Raw genomic sequence first — 24,382 nt, 5'->3', positions numbered from 1 at the left:
TGCCGGCCTCATGAGCTTCATTTGACTGGAGCTGGTGACGGCACACTCCCTTGGCTGCGATGTCATCTGGGTTCAATATATTTTAAAGACTCCATTAAACCTGCGCACATCAGTTACAAGAAGAAAATACCAATCAGTTTTTCATAAATTGCATGTTCGACTTTCACTGCCCTGAGCCATCAACAAAAAAAAGAGAAAAAAAAAGAAAAATAATATCAACTTTGGAGAGAAAATGTTGGTGTGGTTGTAAAGCTGGGACTTAATCTGCAGGAACAGACTTGTATCGCCCGGGGACACTGCGAGCACGTTTCCTGGACTTCCAAATCCAACAGAGTGTAAGTTCAAAATGGAGTAGTAGAAGGAAATGACCAGAGTGAGAGCAGGTCAGTGTGTCTGGGTAAAGTCTACTACTGCTATAAGAATGCAACGGAATAATAATAACAAAGTGATGCCTGGAAGAGACGAGTCTTTCTAAGAATTTGACTGCCATACATTTGAAAGAGTTGGTAATAAGATGTCACAAGATGTTTAGCTCAGTGAATTACTGACACTGACTCTGTTTGTAAATGTTCTGAAAATCTGAATACACATCTTGATGTTTTGTATCCATGTTTGTTGACTTACTTTTTAATGTAGAGTTGATTCTCACCGCTGCTGAAGTTAAAATTCAGGGGGAAATGGGTCATGACATTCCAGGCTTATATAACTTTATTTACAGACTCAGGGTCCAAACCGTACACAGAAAGACACACACCCACAATACACTATATTCATACATAAACCCACCAGTACACACACACACACACACACACACACACACACACACACACACACACACACACACACACACACACACACACATAGATAATAGCTAGTATAGTATCTTAACAAACCCTTGGTAACACTTTATAATAACTACACCTTACTTAGCCTTAATAAAGCATGAACAAAGACTTAATTAATAATGAACAAAGATTTTATTAATAATGATTCACGCTTAGTAAATACTTAATAAAGCATAATTCGTCTTCACTTTAGAAAAGCTCTCAAAAAGACTTAACTAACAGATAACAGCTGCCTGAATGATCATTGCATTGCATTATTAGTAAATCATTCTCTCAGAGCTTCCTAATCATTAATAAATGCTCAGATGGTTAGTCCATGAGTAATTAAGTATGAAATAATTATGAGAAACTATTTACAGCACAGGCAAATTAAGTGCAAGTGCTAATTAAGGTAGTAATTAAGTAGTTACTAAGTGTGAATCATTATTAATTAAGTCTTTGTTCATTATTAATTCAGTCTTTGTTCATGCTTTATTAAGGCTAGTATTAAGGTGTAGTTATTATAAAGTGTTACCAAATCCTTAATTAAGTCCAGACAGTCTTCACTTTAGAAGTTTACAAAAAAGTATTAACTACTGGTTGAAGTAATCATCAATTAATTATGTTACTTAAACATTTGTTAATCATTATCACATGTCTAAATAATCAGAAAATTCAATTATTGTTTCTCTGGAATTTGACCAACCTTAACAAATGCTTAATAAAGTATAATTCGTCTTCACTTTAGAAAAGCTCTCAGAAAGACTTAACCAGAAAGAGCTGCCTGAATTATCATTACATTGAATTATTAGTAAATCATTCTCTCATAGTACAAATGCACACGCAAAGGATTACTTCATGAGTAATTAAGCATGAAATAATTATGAGTAACTATTTACAGCACAGGCAAATTAAGTGCAAGTTAAGAGCTAATTAAGGGAGTAATTAAGTAGTTACTAAGCATGACTCATGATTAATTAAGTCTTTATTCATTATTAATTAAGTCTTTGTTCATGCTTTATTAAGGCTAAATAAGCTGTAGTTATTATAAAGTGTTACTGACATTTCCAAAGCAAAAGGGAATTTTCTGTCTAAATGACTTTCATTGTGATTCTTAAAGTTGCAGTGTAACCTGTGTCTTTTCAGCTGGACGTCCTGATGTTACTGTTTAACCTGGAGCTGTCCAGACCTTTTTCACTGAGGCACACGTCTCGAAACATACTGTACTTGAAGCAGAGGTAAGTACATTCCACATAGATGTCCTGCAGTTCCTTTAATGAGACTAGAAACATGAACGTTAGCTCTGAATGCAGTATTTTTGTTATTGAAGTTGCAGTGGTAGAATTAATAACAGGAATGTAATAATATGCAAAACTCTTGGTACGATATTATCACAATGTGCATCTCATGGTACCATATTTTGGAGAGGCTATTTTAATTGTAGATACTTTTTTGCTATTAAAATATACTGATAAGACTTTGGTGCAAATCATTACTGTTACAATACAAGAATTCAAGTAAAAACATATTACTTCATGTTGTCTGAACTGAAATGAATCATGGGATATGTAGTTCTCTATGTTTATTCACTATAAAACAATATATTTAAGCAAAGGAACTTGTAACTCAATGATGTGACACACCACGATATTATTGTGGGGCTTTTGACAAAACGATATCACGATATTTTGGTTATTGTTACTACTTAATTAATAACATTTGCTGGAAGAATTGAGGTCTAGTTTGGACAGCCGTGGCTTAACGTGTAATATTCAACAGTATGGCATAAAACTTCTATCTCCAAGTGGATGGGCAGATAACACCTACAGACCAAGTTGCAGGTCAGATCTGTGGAGAGGTAAGCCCACACACAATAAGAATACATGTTTTTCAGTGACTACGCACTCAAAATCTGATTCTGAACAGATTTCTGGTTTTAAAAGATTATTAAAATGACATGTAAACCTCAAAATCATCTGTTCTTTCTGATTATGATTCCTCTGATCACTCATATCAGATTGTGCAGTTTGTGTGTCATTTAGTGATCTTAAGGGAACAGAAATTAGATAAGAATCAGATTTGGGCATGTAACTGTAACTTATACTGTGTTGTTTAGCAATAAAATAAAACTAAACTAAACACTATAATCAATGAACAATAGATTATTTAATGCCATACACTGGACCATTTCAGGTAAAGCAATGACATTTCCATAGAGACCTGTGGGCGGCAGATTTACTACCAGAAGTTACATAGTGTACCTTTAATTTAAGCTGCATAACGTTTATTTTCACTTTGTAACAGATGACTGCAGTTGAAGTAGCTGAGTCATAGTTAAAAGTATTCTAGTTCTGTAAGTGTTCGTACAGACATTTCTACTTCTGTACTTCTGAGGATGTATTTTCTAGTTAAAATGAAACAGTACTGAGAAGGCAATTTCAGCACCACGGACAGCTCCACTTGCTAGTAACTCTTTAGAAATTGTACGTTAAAAACACTTATACACTACGTCTGCAGCGACCTTCTTCACATATTGCTCAACATAAAACCTGGCCGTCTCCAGTCCAACACTGAAGAGGGAAATGGCATAGAGAAGAAAAGATTCTAATCCTTGGTGATGAATATTGAAGCACTTTATATTAATGAGTGTAACATGCAAATACAGAGCACATGACTGAGACATCTGTGATCATCTCAGTCTCTTACACTAATCATGTCTTTGGTCTGTTTTATGGAGTGCTTTCTGATGAGGACATTTTGAACAGTTTCTTGGAATGATAATAAGCCATCTGATGTAAACGGTTACTAGTTTTACCGACTACCAATCAAGCAGAGTTTCCAGTTATATATTTGAGATATTGTGATATTCTAATCAAAAAAAGCACAGCAATGTCTTTATTGTTTCTTTCCGGGGGTGTGATGCTAACTGTAAACATGCTCTGTCTGAAGTTTTGTTAGACTTTATCTGAGCTTCATTTTAACACTGACCAGAAAGAACTGAGATGGAACTACAACAGGTGAACTGATTTTACTGTTCCTCTCAAAGAACATTACAGTCACAAGATAACTAGCATTAGCCACCAGTTTTTCAGTTAGTCACTCTCATGTTTTTGTTGAAAATCAAACTCTTAAACAGGACCATGAACGCTCGTATTGATCACAGACTCCTGAAAACATGTTTCTATGTTTACACAGAAATACAGAACACCCCTGTCCAGAGGTTTAACACCAAATGGGCCCTGGGTACAAATCATGTTTGTGGGACCTCGGTGTTGTCTAATGAAACATGCACATTACAGACTTTGTAAAGGGCCCCTCCCTGTACTGGGCCCCTCTGATGCCCCGCCCCCATCGTGATGTCACTGCACAATATCACTAGAGGTGCAAAGAGCATAAAATTCACAAATGAAAAGAAAAAACAACAACTGCATAGCAAACTCAGATGGCCAATGTCCAAATCTTTTTATTCATTTATGAGATAACGTTTCAGCAAAAAGCTGAAACTTTTTTATTTCTATTTTTACCTCCGCCAAGGAGGTTATGTTTTTGCCGGCGTTTGTTTTGTTTGTTTGTTTGTCTGTTAGCAACATAACTCAAAAAGTTATGGACCGATTTTGATGAAATTTTCAGGATTTGTTGGAAATGTGAAAAGGAAGAACTGATTTCATTTTGGGGGTGATCCGGAAGAAATCCTGGATTCTGGATCACTTTGAAATTTTAGTTAACATTGTGGTAAATGGGGCCAAAAATTTTGTTTCTCAATATCTCGGTTAATTATTGACCAAACCCCATGAAATTTGACTCAGGGATGGACAATGGGATCCTCTTTCATATTCCAAATTGAAAGATACGAGACAAATATTTATGGAAAACACAATTAATATGAGGGGGACTGTAGTCCTTGGCGGAGGTCTGCGCTCTCTGAGTGCTTTTCTAGTTTATTTTTATTTTTATTTTTTTGTACTGTGATCCAAAGCAAGAATAGAAGACTTTGTCAAAAAGTTATATCAAGATTTTCAAAAACTGGACCTTGGTCCTTGGATGATATTAGCAGAACTGCACACTGGCTCTGTCTGTTCCTCCCCCTGGTGTTTTTACCCTCCTCCAAAAAGACTCCACCTCTCCCTCGTTTTCTCTTTGACCCGGGGGAAGCTAAGTATCCACTGTAGCATTAGCGGCCTAGCCTTCAGCACTCACAGACTAATGGACCCTGTCTCTCACTCTCTCTCTCTCCAAACCCCTCTTTCTCTTTCTGTTTCTCTTTCCATACCTCTCTCTCTTGCTGTCTCTCTCTCTCCAAACCCTTCTCTCTTTGTCTCTCTCTCCAGACTTTTCTTTTTGTCTCTCTCTCCATATCCCTCTCTGTCTGTCTCTCTCTGTCCAGACCTCTCTCTCTTTCTGTCCTCTCTCTGTGTTTCTCTCTCTCTCTTTCTGTCTCTGTCTCTCTCTCGAGACCTCTCTCTCTTTCTGTCGCTCTCTCCAGACCCCTGTCTTTCTGTCTCTCTCTCTCTTTCTGTGTCTTCTCTCCAGATCTCTCTCTGTCCCTCTTTGTCTCTCCAGGCCCCTCTTTCTCTCCCTCTGTGTGTGTGTCTCTCTCTGTCTTTCTCTCTCTGTCTCTCCCTCCAGACCTCTCTCTCATCTCTCATCTCTCATCTCTCTTCTCTCTCTCTCTCTCTGTCTGTCTGTCTCTCGGTTCCCCTCTGCGGCTCAGATAATTCAGCGTTCACAGAGGCAGACTGAGAGGATAAGCGCACTAAGCTAAAGCGCCTCCTCTCTGCACACTCCTGAAAGACTCTCATGCAGAAGAAGAGTTGAGCAGTAGAAGTGTGTGTACTGTATCTCCACGGCGATACGAGCAGATGGCAAACTCAGCAGTGGGAGTGTGTTAGACTTCTATACATGTAAGGCCGTCTGCTTTCAATATAAGGGACATATGCAGTACGGCCGTATGCAACTTATATTGTGTAACTTTTCCGGTGGAGGGTCCATCAAAAGCTTTTCTCCATGGAGATGTTGTTGCTTTGTCTGGAATGTTTCACAGTATGGCATTACACCGAGACCAAACCAGACCAAGTTACAGGTCAGATCTACGGAGCGGCAACCCCACTCAGGTATTTTTGATCTATAAAACCACCTGAACTAGTTGAATAAATGTAGAGTAGAGTTGTTTAATGTCATACTGTGGAATATTACAGGCAGAGCAAAAACATACCCTGTCACGTTTTGTCTCTGTCCATGGGTTTCAGAATGATAAAAAATTAGGACCATTGTCATAGTAATTGGCAATTTAAAACTGAGGCCTCTTTTACACTAAAACAAATTTGCGTATCAGCGTATCAGAAACGATCTACATCCAGACACGTTGTTTCTGTATCCACAATCAAAGCCTTCCCGGTCCACACGGCAACACATAAAACCTGGGCTGGTGTCACATTGTCACAATATCCCGACGTCACGTGAGCGGTAAAAACAAGGGAGTCTGAAGTTGCCGCAGCTGATTTTGATTTTGAGTAAAAACTGTCTTTTTGTGCACCGACGACGAGGTTCAGTTGTTATTTAGCGTAACACTGGATTTCAAGACGAGCATGGCAACTCAGAGTGAGGACTGACTTGTTTCTGTGTCCACAATCCTTCCCTATCCACACAGCTTTGAGCATATTTGTTTACATTTTACAGAAACAAAACTTAAAACCGCATGGCTAATTTGCATAAACTAAGCACTCAAAAAAACAGCTCGCTATTGTGCTCTGATGTGGTTCAGCTTCTGTCGGACTAAAGGACACGACTCAGTGGAATATAAGTGTTCTTTCTGTGACAGAGGGATGTTCTGCTGATGGTGAGTCTGTTCTGTTCTTCTATTGCATTGTAGATGGTTCATATAAAACTTTTCAGAGATTATATGGTCTATGCTTACGATCATATGCAGAGACCGTTTATATGAATGTACACATCTTCTAGCTTCTTAGAGTTTTGGCGCTGAATTAGCTACTCCGCGACGCTTAGACCTACATCAGCGTATCAGCGTTTTCAGGTGTCCACACAGTGCCGGATCAGATCTGTACTCAGATGAATTCATGGGAGCTGGCGGCACCAAATTGTTCCGACTCTGGAGCTGTTTTCAGTTGGATTAGTGTGGACGAACACTGCATCCACAACAAAAACTACTTAAATATGTACTAATGTGGAACGGAGCCTAAATATTGTATCTTTTTTTGGATGGGGAAAAAAGTTAGCAAAATGTTGCATATATAACAGCAAGCAGAAAAATCCATGAATAGAGAAATTTTGTTTTGCCCGGAATGTTTCACAGTAAAACATTAAGCTTATACATGCTGCATTTGTTAATGGGCATATGTTGAACTTCTAATTTTACAAAATTAAAAAAAAAAAAAAAATTTTAAAAAGTTTACTTATTTAACTTATAAAACTTATTTATTTTGCATGTTGGCCATTTTTTTTATTTTCAAATGTTACTTCCTAGTTGGAAATTATCACAACACGCTAGGGAACTTTCTTTGTTGGAATAACATTATCAAGTATCAGAAAAAAATTCTTTCTTTTGTGTAAACTGTGTCAAACTTTTGGACAGAATTCTCCCAGTGTGTTGTCATCAGTATAGAACTCTCTAAAATAGAACTTTCTACTTCCTAATTCTACTTCTTAATTTTCAACTTTTCTTCACAAATTGCTTCTTGATTGGTGTAAAACTATGATTTATTATATTTAAAATAGTATTATTCAACCACAATAAATCAAAGTTAAAGAAGTTAATAAAATCGAATAAAAATAAATAAGGAATAAAATCAAGCTAAAACCAACTAAAGAAAGGTCAGCGGATTAAAATGAAGTGATTTAAAAGATGATACTGGTGGTGCGAGCTTTTTCTCCTCAGTCATGTCATTCCAAAACTGAGGTGCCCAGACTGAAACGGCTCCATCACCTTCGTCCGGAACCTGGGCTTTGGAACAGCCAACAGAGGATCTACGGCTACAGGATGCTCGTACAGGGTTAAAAGTTCTGAAATATAACTTGGTGCGAGACTTAAACGAGCTTTAAAAGTGATCAGTAAAAACTTAAAATCAATTCTAAAATACACAGGCAGCCGGTGAAGGGAAGTAAAACAGGGGTCATGTGTCCATGTCTGTTAACAGGAGATGGATTTGGAGGCCGGAGAGGAGGGAGTTGCAATAAAAACATGCATTCTTACTGTGAGTGGACACATCTCTCCATAGATCTGACCAGTAACCTGACCTTGTGGCATCACCTGCTCATCTCAGTGAAGATATATAAGCGTTGACAATCACCATGTTACAAATTCAGGCCTTCATAGTGCTTTCCTCTCAGTCTAATAGATTTTGGGTAAAGGAAATGATGTGGACTTGATGTAGTTCTATATATGGAAAAACAAGTGCTCTTACTTTATATACGTCCAACATTGCGAGCTCCACGTGTGTATGCAAGCCTCGTATCACTAAATCAATGAGGTCAGTGTGGTTCATGGTACAGTCATAGTCAGCATGTACCAGGACTTCCTCTGAACATGAGTCACCTGCCGCTCCCACTGGGTCATGTCAACAACGCAACTAATCAATCTCCCACAGCGCGTACAGATAAGGCGTATACTGTACCGCCCAAGAAAAACCCTCAAAATACTAATACAGGACATATAGAGGTAAAGGAGCAATGTGTCACTTTTCTGTAGGAGATGTTATTGCTTTGCTTGTAATGTTCCACAATACTGTGTATGTTGTTAAACTTGTACATCTCTTTAAAAACTACTTGAATTCACATGAACAAAATACAATATGTATGTATGTACAGTATGTACAGTATGTATGTATGTACAGTATGTACAGTATGTATGTACAGTATATATGTATGTATGTATGTATGTATGTACAGTATGTATGTACAGTATGTACAGTATGTATGTACAGTATGTACAGTATGTATGTACAGTATGTATATGTATGTATGTATGTATGTACAGTATGTACAGTATGTACAGTATGTATGTACAGTATGTACAGTATGTATGTATGTACAGTATGTACAGTATGTATGTATGTACAGTATGTATGTATGTACAGTATGTATGTACAGTATGTATGTATGTATGTATGTATGTACGTACAGTATGTATGTACAGTATGTACAGTATGTATGTACAGTATGTACAGTATGTACTGTATGTACAGTATGTACAGTATATATGTATGTATGTATGTACGTACAGTATGTATGTACAGTATGTATGTACAGTATGTATGTATGTACAGTATGTATGTATGTACAGTATGTACAGTATGTATGTATGTACAGTATGTACAGTATGTATGTATGTATGTATGTACAGTACAGTATGTATGTACAGTATGTACAGTATGTATGTACAGTATGTATGTATGTACAGTTTGTACAGTATGTATGTACAGTATGCATGTACAGTATATATGTATGTATGTATGTATGTACAGTATGTATGTACAGTATGTATGTATGTACAGTATGTATGTATGTATGTATGTATGTACAGTATGTATGTACAGTATGTATGTATGTACAGTATGTATGTACAGTATGTATGTACAGTATGTATGTATGTATGTATGTATGTATGTACAGTATGTATGTATGTACAGTATGTATGTACAGTATATATGTATGTATGTATGTACAGTATGTATATACAGTATGTATGTACAGTATGTATGTATGTATGTATGTACAGTATGTATGTATGTACAGTATGTACAGTATGTATGTACAGTATATATGTATGTATGTATGTATGTATGTATGTACAGTATGTATATACAGTATGTATGTACAGTATGTATGTATGTATGTATGTATGTATGTACAGTATGTACAGTATGTATGTATGTATGTATGTATGGATAGATGGATGGATGGATGAGTTGGCGATGATGGATGATTATTATTATTTATTTATTTATATATATTTTAGTTTAGTATTTTCTTTTGAACATACAGGTGTCCAGACTTTCCAACACCAGAGCAGTTTTTTTTTAGACCAAATAGACTCTTTGCAGCTGATGTCATCAACATTCCCTGAGGGTCTGATGCTAACTCACAGAACTATAATGAAATTTGGAAGATGAATTCAAGATGGCGCCGTATTGTTTTCAGTGGCCTATGCTAATTGGCGCATGCCCCCCCCCCAAAAAAAAAAAAGTCACTTCCACATTTACTTCCTCAATACAGGCTAGTGCCTCTCACCCGTGTGGCGTCTGTAACGTGCACGCCGCGGAGTAGTTGAACCAGAGCGAGAGCTGCTAGAGCGGAGCTAGAGCAGGCTCAGAGCAGGGCTAGGCTAACTTTTATAAAGTTAACTTTTAGGCGCTTTCAGGATTTAAAATTTAAAGTTTATGAAAATAGAAAAGAATGCCTACAAAATCCGACCTTTGTGAAAGTTGTCAATGTCCTGTCAGCCAAACACGGGCAGTTTGAATTCCCCAAAAATGCACTGTGCTTCTTTGGGAGAATTCTTTCTGGGTTCAAGCTCCTGGGAGCTGCAGCACTAATGGAGCGAGCCGGGAAAGAGGGGGAAGGCCTTATCCAGTTTCTATTATAGATCCATGTGCTAACTAGAGGCTTTATGTTTGAGGCTCTGTTAAACTGAAATTTACACTGTATGCTTCATTTTAATGCAATCTGTTCTAAAAGATCTGACTTAGTTGGAACTACAAAAGGTGAGCTGATTTGTGCTGTTAAACAAGTCTCTCTCTCTCATAATATTACAGCTACAAGCTTTTCCAGCTTTAGACATTAGTTTTTTGGTTCATCACTCTCACTCTCATATTGATCACAGGCTTCTGAAAATCTGCTGTTTAAATCCATTTTGTATTTTTTTTTCTTAAGTTTTCGCACATTTTAAAACTTTTTTTGTGTTTGCCAGTGTGTGTGTTGTGTCGCCGTGGTAACCCGTAAATCTTCCATTATTAGAAATACGTGTAGAAAACCCCCAGAATGACGTTGCTGCAAAGTATCAATAGCACAGCCTGAGTTGGACACAGGGACAGAGGGACAGAGGGACAGAGGAACACAGGGGCAGGGGGACATACAGACACAGGGACACAGGGGCAGAGGGACACAGGGGCAGGGGGACAGAGAGGGTAGCACCTGGACACCAGATGGTCCATCAGCACTGTGTCCTCCATGACAGGAAATGGATCACTGAGAGGCAGACTGTTACACAATTACTACAGGACCACACAGACAGAGAACACACACACACACACACACACACACACACACACACACACACACGCTCACAAATGTTGGGCTTCCATAATTTTTGGGGACATTACAGTGACTTGCATTTTCTGAAGACCATTCCTAATTTTAACCCCTTAATGCCTGAATTTATATAGATGTATAGTAAAAAATGTTTTCAGTGCGTTTATACCTTTAAGTAGATGGTAAATTAAGTTGAGATTAATACTTTGACTAAAGCAAAAATAAAAAATAAATGGAAATTTGAGTATGTTATTGTTGTTGAGTAATTTGCGACCACTAGAAACAAGTGCTTGCCAAAAGTTCCTAGGATGGACCTGCATGTGTGCGCTAACCAGCACTGGGGGAATGCAATCGCCGTCTCGGCTTATATCTTGATCCAAACAGTTTGTCACATATTTGTGACAGTGGGCATTAAGGGGTTAAAGGTCTTACATTACACAAACTTGACTCCCGTGAGCTTTAAGCCATGTTAGAATGTTTTTACCTCATCAAACACAGACCTGGAGTTGTGTTTTGGTTTATTCACACATGCATTATTAGTCTGTCTACACCTGTAAAGCTCAAAATGGTCTGTTCCACCTTGTGATGTCATGTAGTGGTAGTTTTCAAGTTAATAGTTTACCTTGAAATGATTCTATTGAAGGTGTAAGGAGTTTAAAAACACACTTTGGCACTTCCTGTATGAGTGTTTTCAGTTGTTTGTGTGTCAAACAAGTGTAAATGAAACAAAACGCAGCTTCAGGTATTTTTGTAATGAGGAAACAACATCACAAAATAGATCAGAAAATAAAGAAATATGGGTCCTTTAACAGTGTTTTAGTTAAATGAGTACCTTAACTTGTCATAGACCTTTTACATAGTTACTATTTAGCCAGCTATAAGCCAACTGCACCAGCATGCAGTTGTATTTGATGACAGAACAAATCTTGTGACAACTTATGGACTTAAAAAGTACACAAAATTTCTACCTACGACATCACAATTTAGGAACAATTTAAACAGTGATTTTCCCCTTTCGCTACACTTGTCCCTGTCTTGTCCACCGTGCTGTCCTTGTCTGCCTGGGCTCTGTGGATCATGCTGCTGACCGGAACCTCCGTCTGGGAGCCGCAATCAGCCCCCTGCCGCCCCTGCCGCCCCTGCCAAAAGACTAATCCCAGCCAAAGGTCAGCTGAGGGAGGGAGGAGCCATGGCAACGCAAACAAACGCTATTCTCTTATCATCGAGCCACGCACCGCTCAAACATCTCTCTTTACGTCTCTGAATTTCACAAATAAAAGGTTATGTGTGACAGTGAAGGATATCTTTGGGTTGGATCAGCCGGTTGCCATGGTGAGGGCATTAGCAAAGAGGTTAAAGACGACCTGTGATGCTTTTTGAGTAGGTTATTTAGTATTTACTATGATATGATCTTTAATCCGCAATATAGATCTAAAACAGCACAATAATCAAAACAATTTCATTGGTTTTCTTTGTAGAATTGATCCAGTCTGAATTGTTTGAATAACAGGAAGTACAGAGAAGTGGGAGGGGATAGGGGGTAGGTTAAAATAGCAATTTATTTTAATAAAAACGAATCAATCAATTTTCTGAGCTCTGAAGCCTTGAATATTCAATACAGTATAACTCAAACAGGCATGAATTGTAACTTTTGTTAAGATGTTCAATGACCTCATTTGGCAAATTACAGATTTAGTCAGTATGTAACAGGAAAGTTAGAAATTACTCACACATGCACCACATTCATCCTGAGGCTACATTTATATGATGACGGTCTGAACAGAAGACATAAAAGTGGCATCGCGTCTTCACTTTTTATTCCACATTTAGATGAACGTATTCGGAAGGAAATCTGTGTGCATACGGTGAAGCAAAATTGTGTGGAATTTGATTGGGTATGTTTGTACTTAAAGTAACAAGGGACATACAGATGTTTTCACATGTCATGCATTTTCATCAGCTATTCCTTCCACAAAGTTGTCCCACCATCGACTGGTTCTCCAGGTCTCATCCACATCAATCTGACTCGACTTGCAACGACCTGGTGCATCCAGAATTTGACAGAGGTAATTGATCCTTCTCTGTTCACTCATAGTATCTGCAGATTCTGTACATTTGTTGGGAGCCTCCTGTAAGTTTATTAAAGTTGCCAGAGCAGCTTGAAGGTCCGATGCATGGAAATGATCTGACATGTTTGTTTCTGTGTACTGTATGTATTTGACGTAAACGTGTACACAATGTGAGCAGATCTGACCAGAGTTTTGAGTCTTGGGCAGTGTAGATGGAAACGCTGCAGTGGAGTGTTTTCAACATTTTCAGTCTAGAGGGAAGTTTCAGATTTTTGTGTTTTTAAGCCCCAAAAATGCCGTCACCGTGTAAACAAAAGGTTCTCGTGTAAACAGGCCCTAGATAAGCAGGGTGAAGTGTCTTGCTTAGAGACTACAACAGAACTTGGTCCAAGCAGGAATCCATCCTGGGGACCAGTTCTCTAACCACAGAGCCATGGAAATCTTTTTTTTTTTTTTTTTTTTTAATGTCAGTAGTGATCCTTCCTCAGTGTTCACTGTGATGAATTATAAGTGCTTCTCACAACTCTCAAAGATCAGAGCAGAGTTTAGCCGTCACAGTAATACTAATTGATACTTTGCAGCTAATGTTATCAACATTCCCTGGGGGTGTGACGCTAACTGAAAGCACCACTCTGTTAGAAGCTCTGTTACTCAAATTAGACTTAATATGAACATTATTTTAACACAATCTGATCAGAAAGAGCTGACTTGGAACTACAACATGTGAGATGAGTTGTGCACAAGTCAAATTACAGTCACAAAAAACAAAAAAGGTCAGAGTGATTAACTGAAAAACTAGTCACTCTGACCTTTTCTGTTGAAAATCAAACATCTATTGATCATCATATTGATCACAGCCTCCTGAAAATGCATTTTGTGTGTGTGTGTGTTGTTTTTTTTTTTTTGAGTTTTCTGACTAACAGTAACTGCTGAACACTCCGGCAATAGAGAAACATGTAGAACACCCCCAGCAGGATGTCACTGCAAAGTATAAGTACTAACAACTAGCATGCTAACATTGCACTTTCTGATTCTCTGACAATACACCACTTCATTACTAGATGCAAACAACACACAGTGGTCTCATTTCGATCCAAATAGCAGTTTTTTTTCCCCACAATATATCAGTAAACTAATTTTTAACTGTGGAAAAAAAAAAAAAAGTGCACCGCCACTTTAACATTCTCTGACAATTTTCCGTAATTTCTCTGACAGTTATGGCAGACGGCGGTAACAACTTTCAATTTGGAGGGAAATATTTTGCAACAAGCGTTTATTATTTTCTTGTCGTGTTTCTAAGTGAGCCACTAAGAAGATTATGAAGAATGTACAGGGCTAAAATAATGGGACATGCTGCAACACGAGTGGAGGCGATTCATCATTTGGATCTGACTGACCTTTACTGGAAACGGCTCTAAAGAAAAGAGGAGCGCGCCGTGTTTGGGTGTAATTGAATGTATCCCGGCGCATGGTGCTGGGGTGACAGTGTGTTTACGGTGGCACTGATTGTTAGCTAGAGCCTCCCGGACGGTGACAGCAGCATTTCCACACTCTCCCATGATGCAATGCTCTGTTATACTCGGGTTGAAGCTGTGGGCGTTTTAAAGTTATGGAGACAATGAGTTAAGTAATTAATGTTTGTGCGCAGCAGCAGGTTTATAAAGAGAAATTACAGCATTATTTGGATGTTTTCATTTTGTGTTAGTCCACAAATTTGAGCACATATTTGGAGGGATTTTAAAAGTGCAGTGACTGTAACTTTTGCTTTGCTTGGAATGTTCCATAGTTTGACATTAATGGGCTGTTCCCAGTGTTTTAATGTAATAAAGCAAAAACTGAAAAACTGAAAATATTGTAAAAGCAGCTCTTAATGGTGGTAATTTTTGATCACCTTCTTGTTTCTATGGACATGTTCTGTTTTGAATGTTCCACAGTATGGCATTAAACAGTTCTACCTTACTTTTATTCAATGACAGGTGGTTTTATAGCTCAAAAATACCTTGAAAAACAGGGATTCGGACTGCAAGCCGGGTCGCCTCTCCACAGATCTGACCTGTAACTTCATCTGGTTTGGTCTCCATGAAGCTAGAACGGTATAATGCCATACTGTGAAACATTCCAGACAATAACATCACCATGGAGAAATGCAGATGGAGTACCCTCAATAGAAAAGTAACACAATGCACTTTTAAGCTTAAAATGAGACCACTGTGTGCCGTTTTATTGACCGTGAACCAGGAAGTAAGCATGCAAGTTGTGATTAGCACATGGATCTATTAAAAGAACTAGAGGGTAATGCTGCGTGTAGTTGCCTTCAGTTGATGTAGTGGCCATTCACAGGTAGCCAGGCTGGTGCCACCTAGTGCCTCCACTCAACTGAATTTCTCTCCAGCAACTAGTCAGGAATGGGAATACACTAGACAGTTTACAAGAACCCCGGAAGTGTGAGTTCAAGCGCTGTGTTGGCAACAATTCTGAGATCGAGGATTTAAAGCTGGATTAAAGAGAATGTTTGTTGAATTTCATGAAGGGAAAAGACGTTATTGCCCTTCTTCCTACAGGATTTGGGAAAGGTTTAATATACCAGTTAACTGTGTTAGCGGCGCCCCCACTCACTGTCGAGCGAATGAATTCTAACTCTGTGAGGTCAGACGGTTGCTATGAAGTGAAACTGGTACTGGTACTTCAGAGGGAAAAAATCCCCTGGGCTGAGAGAGGATTTTTCTCATAGAGCACAATGTAATCACAAACTGCTTGTGTTTGGCTGACAGGGACATACAACTTCTAAAAATGTCAGATTTTGTGGTGATTTTTACCTGTTGTTAAACCATAAACTTTGTGTCACTTCAAAATCCAAAATCCTCAAAAACGCTTTAAAATCGTTCGCTCCAGCTCCGCTCTAGCTCCTTTCGCTCTGATTGGTCAAAGCGATCACGTGATACACAAGACCACGCTCCATGCTTGAGCTCGCGTGCATTCCCATGTGCCTGCAGGAGAAAAGAGCACTACTGCACATGCTCAATCGGCCCAGAGCCACACGAAGTACCTCGCCGGGCTAAAGGCTAATCTGGAATCATGCACCATCGAGCTCGGCCCACTGACTTGAATGGGCGGCCATTTTGAAACCCCGGGACTTTGGTTAGCATCATTGTGAGAGCGAGTGACTTATCAGTGAACAATTAAAATGATAGAAATGTGTTTGCAAAGTAGGGAATAACATAAGACCACTGCAAACTGTTTAAAATCAACTGTACTTCTGTTTTCTGTTCTGTTCTAACAGAGACAAGCAGTGAACGCCATCAGGCCACATCCATTTTTTTTTTTCTAGCAATAAAAACACCAGTAATTTATAAAATGCAAGGACACTCTAGGCAACAGCTATATTGGAGACAAGCTTGCAAACATGATGTGCCTTATTTTCTTCTCCTGCTGTCCAAAAACACTATCTAAATCGACTCTGATGTATTAAAAATTAGAAAAGAAACACGCTGCCTTCTTTATTTAGCCTGTCTGAAGATCTTAAATTGTATTCATTCATTTAATACCACTTGATTAAATAATGCACAGTCCTTCAGTACCAACCTTGACTTTGTGGAACCATCTGTATTGTCCTTTATTGCACATTTCATTCACTTTGTTGTGTAGAGAAGCCCGCCCCGTCACTCTTCTCTAAGCCTCCGAGAAACAAAACTACTAATCTGTCGACTCGACTCTCAACAAAAGCACTTCACACAAGACCCAGAATCAAACCACATTTACACAAAGCTAAATAACGCCAGACGACAAAATGAACAGTTACACAATGGTTTTCTGTAGAGCTGGGGCCTTGTTCTGGCCTGGAAAAAAAAATATGAATTTGTCTCGTAAAGCAGCCTGCCAAACACAGTCCCATTCCGTGAAAGGCTCTCCTGTTGATGTTGTAATAAAGACCACGGTCGCCAACAGGTTTTGAGAGCTCTGGTTCTCACTGTGAGGATGCTCTTTGTGCTTCACCTGCAGGGGGCGCAGTGAATGTAAGGTTTGTGGAGAGTTACTTTTGTTTTCTTAGCGTATTGTTTACATTACAACTAAGTTGGTTAACAAACATAAACTGCTCCTCTTTGAAAAATAATCCCATTATTTGTCTGAAAAGAAAGTGAAATGAAAGCAAGTTCTATCTTTTTCTTTCAAACTCCATCAAAAGTGAAGCAGAATAACACAAACAAAAACTCTGATGCAAACTGGTGGATTCTCCAGTCATGACAGGACAGGGCCAGGCCTATGGACCACACCCCCCTGGCCAGGCCCAGCACTGACCACACAGCCGACCTGGGGGCGGGACTAAGCCAATGACACTAGTGCTGGAGTATGCCTGTCAATCAACTTCAAAGGGACAATCTGATTGGTCAGTTTTAACACCAAGGCCAGCAACTCGCACACAGAAGGCCTGAACATGTAACCCCCAAAATAACACTAAATCTGATACACAGATACTTCATATTTATCTTATGTTTGAGAAAAATTTAGATCTAAAAAGTACACAATTATGATTTATTTGATAAAGTAAAATTATCATTACTTTTACATTTGTTGTTCAAATATCAGGACTAACATAGAAGGCTCTGACGCTCACCACTGGCTTTTAGACATGTTATAATATTACCTCCTCAAAAACCCACCTGGAGCAGTTGTGCGTTTGTTTTTTTCACACGTTTGATTAATCCAGTATTATTAGTTTGTCTACATCTCCAAAGCTCAAAAGGCTCTGTTCCACCTTGTGATGTCAGTGAAGATGTAGTTTGACATCCCTTTTACTTTTAATTCAGAAGAAATTGGCAATCCAGAGCTGAAATTATCCAAACGAGTTTCAACTGAATTTTGTCCTATTCATAAAATGGAACTTGGCTCCAAATTTCTAGTCTCAGTGAACTTCATTTGGCTGGAGGCAAACGCTGTGAGTGACTTACTTAGTCCACTTCATAATACAGTCTATGGTTCATACATTCATTTCACAATTTTGTCTGTTTTTGTCTGTTACCACATTTTTACTGTCTGAAAACAGAACTGATTCATTTTAAACTCTGTTGCAGTGGTCCAAAGTCATGCCTCACTTACCTTATGCATCCTAATTATTCACTGAAATGAGTTCATAAGCACTTTTCACAGCCAGAGACGCAACAGTAATGCGAACAACAACTAGCATGCCATAGGACTTCCTGTTGTCTGAAAAAAACTACTTTTATAATTAGATGCAGCAGATATAGCAGATTATTTTGACCTTTTCACCTTAAGTTCATGTAATATATCTGTACAGGGACAAGACACATTTTGCTTAACCACACCACGTTACAGGTCAGATCTGTGCAGGGGCGACCTCACTCACAGTAAAAATTGATGTGTTTCAATGTATTTTTCTAGCTATAAAATATCTTGGCTGGAATGTGATCCTTAATTGGTTTACATTGGTTGGCTCTGTATAGGTTTGTCATAAAGTCCCATAAAAACTCCATTTGGCATTCAAGTTGATGTTGTAACATCATTTTCAATACGGGAACCACTTCTGTTGCTGAGTCTGCTCATTTTTCTCCCAGCTCTCCTCCATTTTGGTTCCAAATGTCCTTCAAAGCCCATCAAAACTAGCGATGGGAGTTTCGGCTCTTTTATGGGATCCGAGTCTTTTGGATCCGTTGGTACAAAAGAGCCGTTTAAAAGACTGTCTCTTTACAGCCTATAATCATTCCTATGACACAAGCCAATGTGTTAAGTCATTTTAAAAGTGCACTACGGAAATTTTTGGTTGGGGGTCCGTCACCTGCTTGTTTCTATGGATACATCATTGTTCTGCCTGGAATGTTCCACAGACATTAAACAGTTCTGTCTTACATTTAGGTCACGTCCACACAACAACGCTCCTGGATTTTTTTCTCTGCAGGTTGAAAAAAATTTGCGTCCACACATGTGCCAGATCAGCAAATATTCACATCCACACGACAACAGAGCACTGAGGGAAAATGAAGTAATACATCTGCCACACCTGTATGTGGCGCTGTGAACAGTAATAATAATGTTTAATAATGCAAATCTCATCACCATTTTTTAAACTTTAAGGTAATTTAGCCTATTTTAGATGCTATATTTTAGAAATATAGCAGTTTTTTTTTTCTTTTGAAAAAGTTAGACATAAGTTTTCGTTTTTAGCCATAAAATTTGGATGAGAATTATTAGAATAACTTCTCAAAATGCAACAGCTTAAATACCCGTTGGTAATCTTTGGCAATTAGCAATGGTATTTGGCATTTGCAAAACACCCCTCTGTCACAGAAAGAACCCATATAATCCACTTAGTCATGTCCTTTAGTCCAACAGAAGCTGAACCGCATCAGGGCACAATAGCGAGCTGTTTTCTTAGGTTATGTAAATTAGCCATGCGTTTTAAGTTTCGTTTCTGTAAAACGTAAACAAATGTGCACAAAGCTGTGTGGATAGGAAAGGATTGTGGACACAGAAACAACGTGTCTGGATGCAGATCGTTTCTGATACAGTGATACAGTGATACGTTTCAGTGCAAACATAGTCATTGGTATTGATCCGTGTGCGTAATCTGTGGTTCGTGTTGTTAGAATTGGCGCTAGCAGCGTGTTTTGGTTGCTGGGTGATGGGAGAGGCTCTGTAGGCTACACCAGTCCCATTTCAGCAACACTCTTGTGGTGTGTGGAGGCTAGTTCGAGGGCTGCAGGCTTCACTGCATCGGAGGACCCTGGTTTTCCAAAAGCTGTGGTTTATTTGTCCATATGACAACCTGACACTGGCGTTCTCAGATTTCTCTACTCTGGGACCCGTTCTCAAAAGACTCCAATTTTCACCCACTCAGAACACCGGCTCTGTGTGGACGAAAAACATTGTCGAGTGGATGGCCCATTATTCAATTAGAGGTGGTTTTATAGGTCAAAAATACAAGGAAAAACAGGCATTCTGATTGTGGGGTCGCCTCTCCACAGATCTGACCTGTAACTTGGTCTGGTTTGGTATCTATGAAGAGAGCACCTTTAAGAACCTAAATGTTTTTCCTCATGTTGCCTGCTCTGCTTCTCTCCTGATTCTTGAGTAAAATTAGTGTAAAAATGCATAAAACTACAAAGAAAAAGATTCAGTTCTTTTTAAAAACGAGATCCGATTCACGTTAAGGAGCCGTTGAAAAGAGCCGTCTCGTTTGCGGATTCGAAGTTGAAGTGTGCTTTATCCGCTGGCCTGCTTTAGACGGTGGTCAGTCAGAGGAGCGGCGGACTCTTCCAACCCTCTTCCAACAAGGGCCTGGAGCGAAGCCAAGCGTTGCCACGGCGACGCGGCTACAGAGAAAATGTTCTTTGTATTGTTACCACGGCAACAAGCGTGGATAGGTGGCGGTGTGAGTGAGAGGATGGACAGAGGGGGAGAGAGAAAGGGAGAGACAGGGAGAGAGAGAGAGAGAGAAAGAAAAAGGAAAACGGGGGGGAGAAAGAGAGCAAGGGAGCAAAAGACAGATAGAAAGAGAGAGGGAGAGCGAAAGAGTGAAAGAGAAAGAGTGACAGAAAGAGGGGAGAGGGAGAAGAGGGGAGAGAGAGAGAGATGGATGGGGGATAGAAAGAGAGAGGTAGAGAGAGAAGGGGGAAGACAGAGAATGGGTGGGGGAAGAGCGTGGGAGCAAAAGAGAAAGAAAGAGTGAGGGAGTGAGAGAGAAAGAGGGAGGGGATGGAGGGGGGGTAGAAAGAGGGAGAGATAGAGAAGGAGCAAGGGAGCAAAAGAGAAAGAGAGAGAGGGAGCAAGAGAGGGAAATAGATAGGGAGAGAGAAAGAGGGAGTGAGAGAGATAGAGCGGGATAGAAAGAGGGAGAGATAGAGGGAAAGAGAGAAAGAGAAAGAGAGCAAGGCTGCAAAAGAGAAAGAGAGAAGGGGGAGGGAGAAAGAGAAAGAGAGAGCGATGCTGCAAAAGAGAAAAACAGAGAAGGGGGAGAGAGAAAGAGAAAAAAGAGAACAAGGCTGCAAAAGAGAAAGAGAGAAGGGGGAGAGAGAAAAAGAGAGAAGGGGGAGGGAGAAAGAGAGAGAAGGGGAAGGGAGAAAGAGAGAGAAGGGGAAGGGAGAAAGAGAAAGAGAGAGCGATGCTGCAAAAGAGAAAAAGTGAGAAGGGGGAGAGAGAAAGAGAACAAGGCTGCAAAAGAGAAAGAGAGAAGGGGGAGAGAGAAGAAAAAAAGAGAATGAGGCCGCAAAAGAGAAAGAGAGAGAAGGGGAGAGAGAAGGGGGAGAGAAAGAGAAAGCGAGAACAAGGCTGCAAAAGAGAAAGAGAGAAGGGGAGAGAGAAAAAGAGAGAATGGGGAGGGAGAAAGAGAAAGAGAGAGTGAGGCTGCAAAAGAGAAAGAGAGAGAAGGGGAGAGAGAAAGAGAAAGCGAGAGCAAGGCTGCAAAAGAGAAAGAGGGAGAGCAACAGAGTGAGGGGAAGCCAGAGAGAAAGAGAGAGCGAAAGAAAGAGACAGAGAGCAGGAGAGAGAGAGAGAGAGAGAGGATCCAGAGAAGGAGGAAACAATGAGATAAGCGCAGGGGATGATGAGTGGTTGTGTAGAGAGATAAAGGGTTTTTTAGCTCGGCTCTTGTTGACGGTTGGACGGTTGTGGGTTTGCGTGGGAGAGTTTACTGTTGGCTCTAACCTCATCCCAAACAAAGTTACTCAGCACATTCTTTTGAGGGAGGAGATGGATGGAGCAGGGCTAATTTAAGAATACAGCAGAGAGAGAGAGGGAAAGAGAGAAAGAAAGAAAAGGGAAAGAGACATGCTGATGTAAACTGAAAAAAAGAGAATATATATATATATGAGAATAATTATATATATGCACTAAAATATGACCTTCTCTGCTTTGCCAGTTTGACTCCGGAGAGTTATTAAATGTTCCACAGCATGACTTTAAACGTGTCTTTCTTGGGTTCATTACAGATTTTATATTACACCAAAAAGGATTCTAGTGAACACGTTATAATGTTTTTTCAGCATCAAAAACAGACCTGAAGTTGTGTTTTCTTTCATTCACACGTTTGAGTAACTCTGGTTTATTTGTCTGTCTACATCTCCAAAGGCCAATGTGTGATGTCATGAAGTGGTAGTTTTTAAGTTAACTGTGAGTAAATAGGAAAAGTATAGATAGATTATTTGTTTATGAACACAGCCTAAGTGCAGAAAGCGCCGCTGTCTGTGCAGTTAACATGAATTTGCAATGGTAGCATTCACAGCCGTCAGCTCACTAAGATTAAGTTCAGACTGTACGGCTTAATGGTCAATTCAGATTTTTCTGTGAAATCCGATTTTTTTGCGAGTGATCTCCAGTGTGCATTGGAGGACACGACAATATCACATGCAGTGAGTGTGCTCAGAGTTTACGGAAGTAGCCTAAACCTGGATATGAGCATTGAGCACCTGGAGATTTTAAAGTTTCTGTCATACCGAAGCCAGAACATGTACAGCTTATTTGATTTAAGGAGGAGTTTGAGAAGGAGAAGATTAAGGTTTTTGGCGTTTTGTGGGGCAGTGGCAGTAACGTCCGTAGAAAGGAACGTGTGTTTGCGGAGTCACAGCAAAGAGTGGTGGGACTGCGATGTGCTTCACTGCTTCACTGACACTGAATTCAGACACAATTTTCATATGACGAGAAGACTTTTTTGTACATTTGTGAGCGTCTACATGTACCACTCTTGCTTGTTGATGACGTGTAGGTGGAATGAATGCGACCTGGTAATTCAGACTGAAGTTGCATGTCAAAAGATCGAATATGCATGAGTTTTAGGAGCACATATCCAAGTGGCCTGGATTGCATTTGTAAAAATCGGGTCTGTTTCATTCAGTCGGTCATTAAAAGATCAGATACAGGTCACATAGGGATGAAAAAATTGTATTTGGGTCACTTCAGGCTGCAATCTGTACATAGCCTAAAATAGTTTATGACCATACAATAAAATAAGTTATGATGCTAAACTAATATTAGTGAGTGGGATACGTCTTAATAACCTGTATGTGTTAAGTACATAAATAACGAGAAGGAACGTCTCAAACTTCAGTAGCCGGACATCCACTCATACCTAATCGCTACAACTAGCCCCACCCCCGGGAGAGCCTGAAATCTGCTGAAATCCTACGAGACACTGACATGATACAGACATGTCGGAGCCTCTTTCTGCAGGAGACATGCGCAGTAGAGCACGAAGTGACGTAGTATGATATTCCCTTTATAAATTGCTCCCGTCAGGTTGCACCTACGTGGTTAAAGGATGGGTCAAATTCAAAGGGTCTTCATTACGCAGTGTTCATTCATACCTGGAGTTGTGTTTTGTTTCATTCAGATAGTTCTTCTCTCAAACAGAAAACACTCTGTTTCACCTTGTGATGTCATGTGGTAATACAGGAAGTGCTCCACAGTGCTGTTAAACTCCATACCCCTTCACTAGAATCATTTGGATCATTTCAGACGTTGAATTTCCAATCTCTACTAAAAAAAGGTAGCTGTTAACTTGAAAACTACTACTTCATGACATCACAAGGTAGAACAGAGAATTTTGAGTTTTGAAGATGTAGACAAATTAATTATAAAAAGCATTACTCAAACATGTGTGAATGAAACAAAATACAATCCCAGGTAAGTTTTTGATGAAGTAACACAAGTATAACATGACTTTAAAGGACAGTCCGGAATTCTGGACATAGGACATAGGATTTCCTAGAGAGCCAGAGTGTTTTTTTTGTTTTTTGTTTTTTTACATATTCCATCCAGTTCTTGTATTTGCAGAGATCGTTAGTGCTAGACTAGTGCATGTCAATGGCCATAGTTAGCCTGCCACACAAAACACCCGAATCAAAACAGTTATTACGATGGCTGTCAATGTGAATGTCTGTGTTGACAGAATAATGTTTGAAATAAAACTAATCTTGCATCACATGAATCGTTGCATGTTGAGGGACTATTTTCTCAGCAGCAGAGTAATTTTACTTTGCCGGTAAGATAGGTGCTAGGTGATATCAGTACGCCACTGCCAAACTTTCTATCAGGAAGTACAACTCACTGCTGCTGCTCAGACATAAATCCATTCAAATGCGAGGTTGGTTTTACTTCTAAAATTATTTCATCGACACAAACATTTACATTGACAGTCTGGTGTAATATTAGATTTGTTTCGGGTGTTTTGTGAAGTGGGTAAGACTGTTTTTAGTGACAGGATAACTATGGCCATTGACA

Source organism: Boleophthalmus pectinirostris, unplaced genomic scaffold (genome assembly GCF_026225935.1).
Source record: "Boleophthalmus pectinirostris isolate CB_2022bp ecotype Guang Dong unplaced genomic scaffold, ASM2622593v1 HiC_scaffold_14, whole genome shotgun sequence".
Taxonomy (NCBI): domain Eukaryota; kingdom Metazoa; phylum Chordata; class Actinopteri; order Gobiiformes; family Gobiidae; genus Boleophthalmus; species Boleophthalmus pectinirostris.
Note: the sequence above shows the minus strand (reverse complement) of the source record.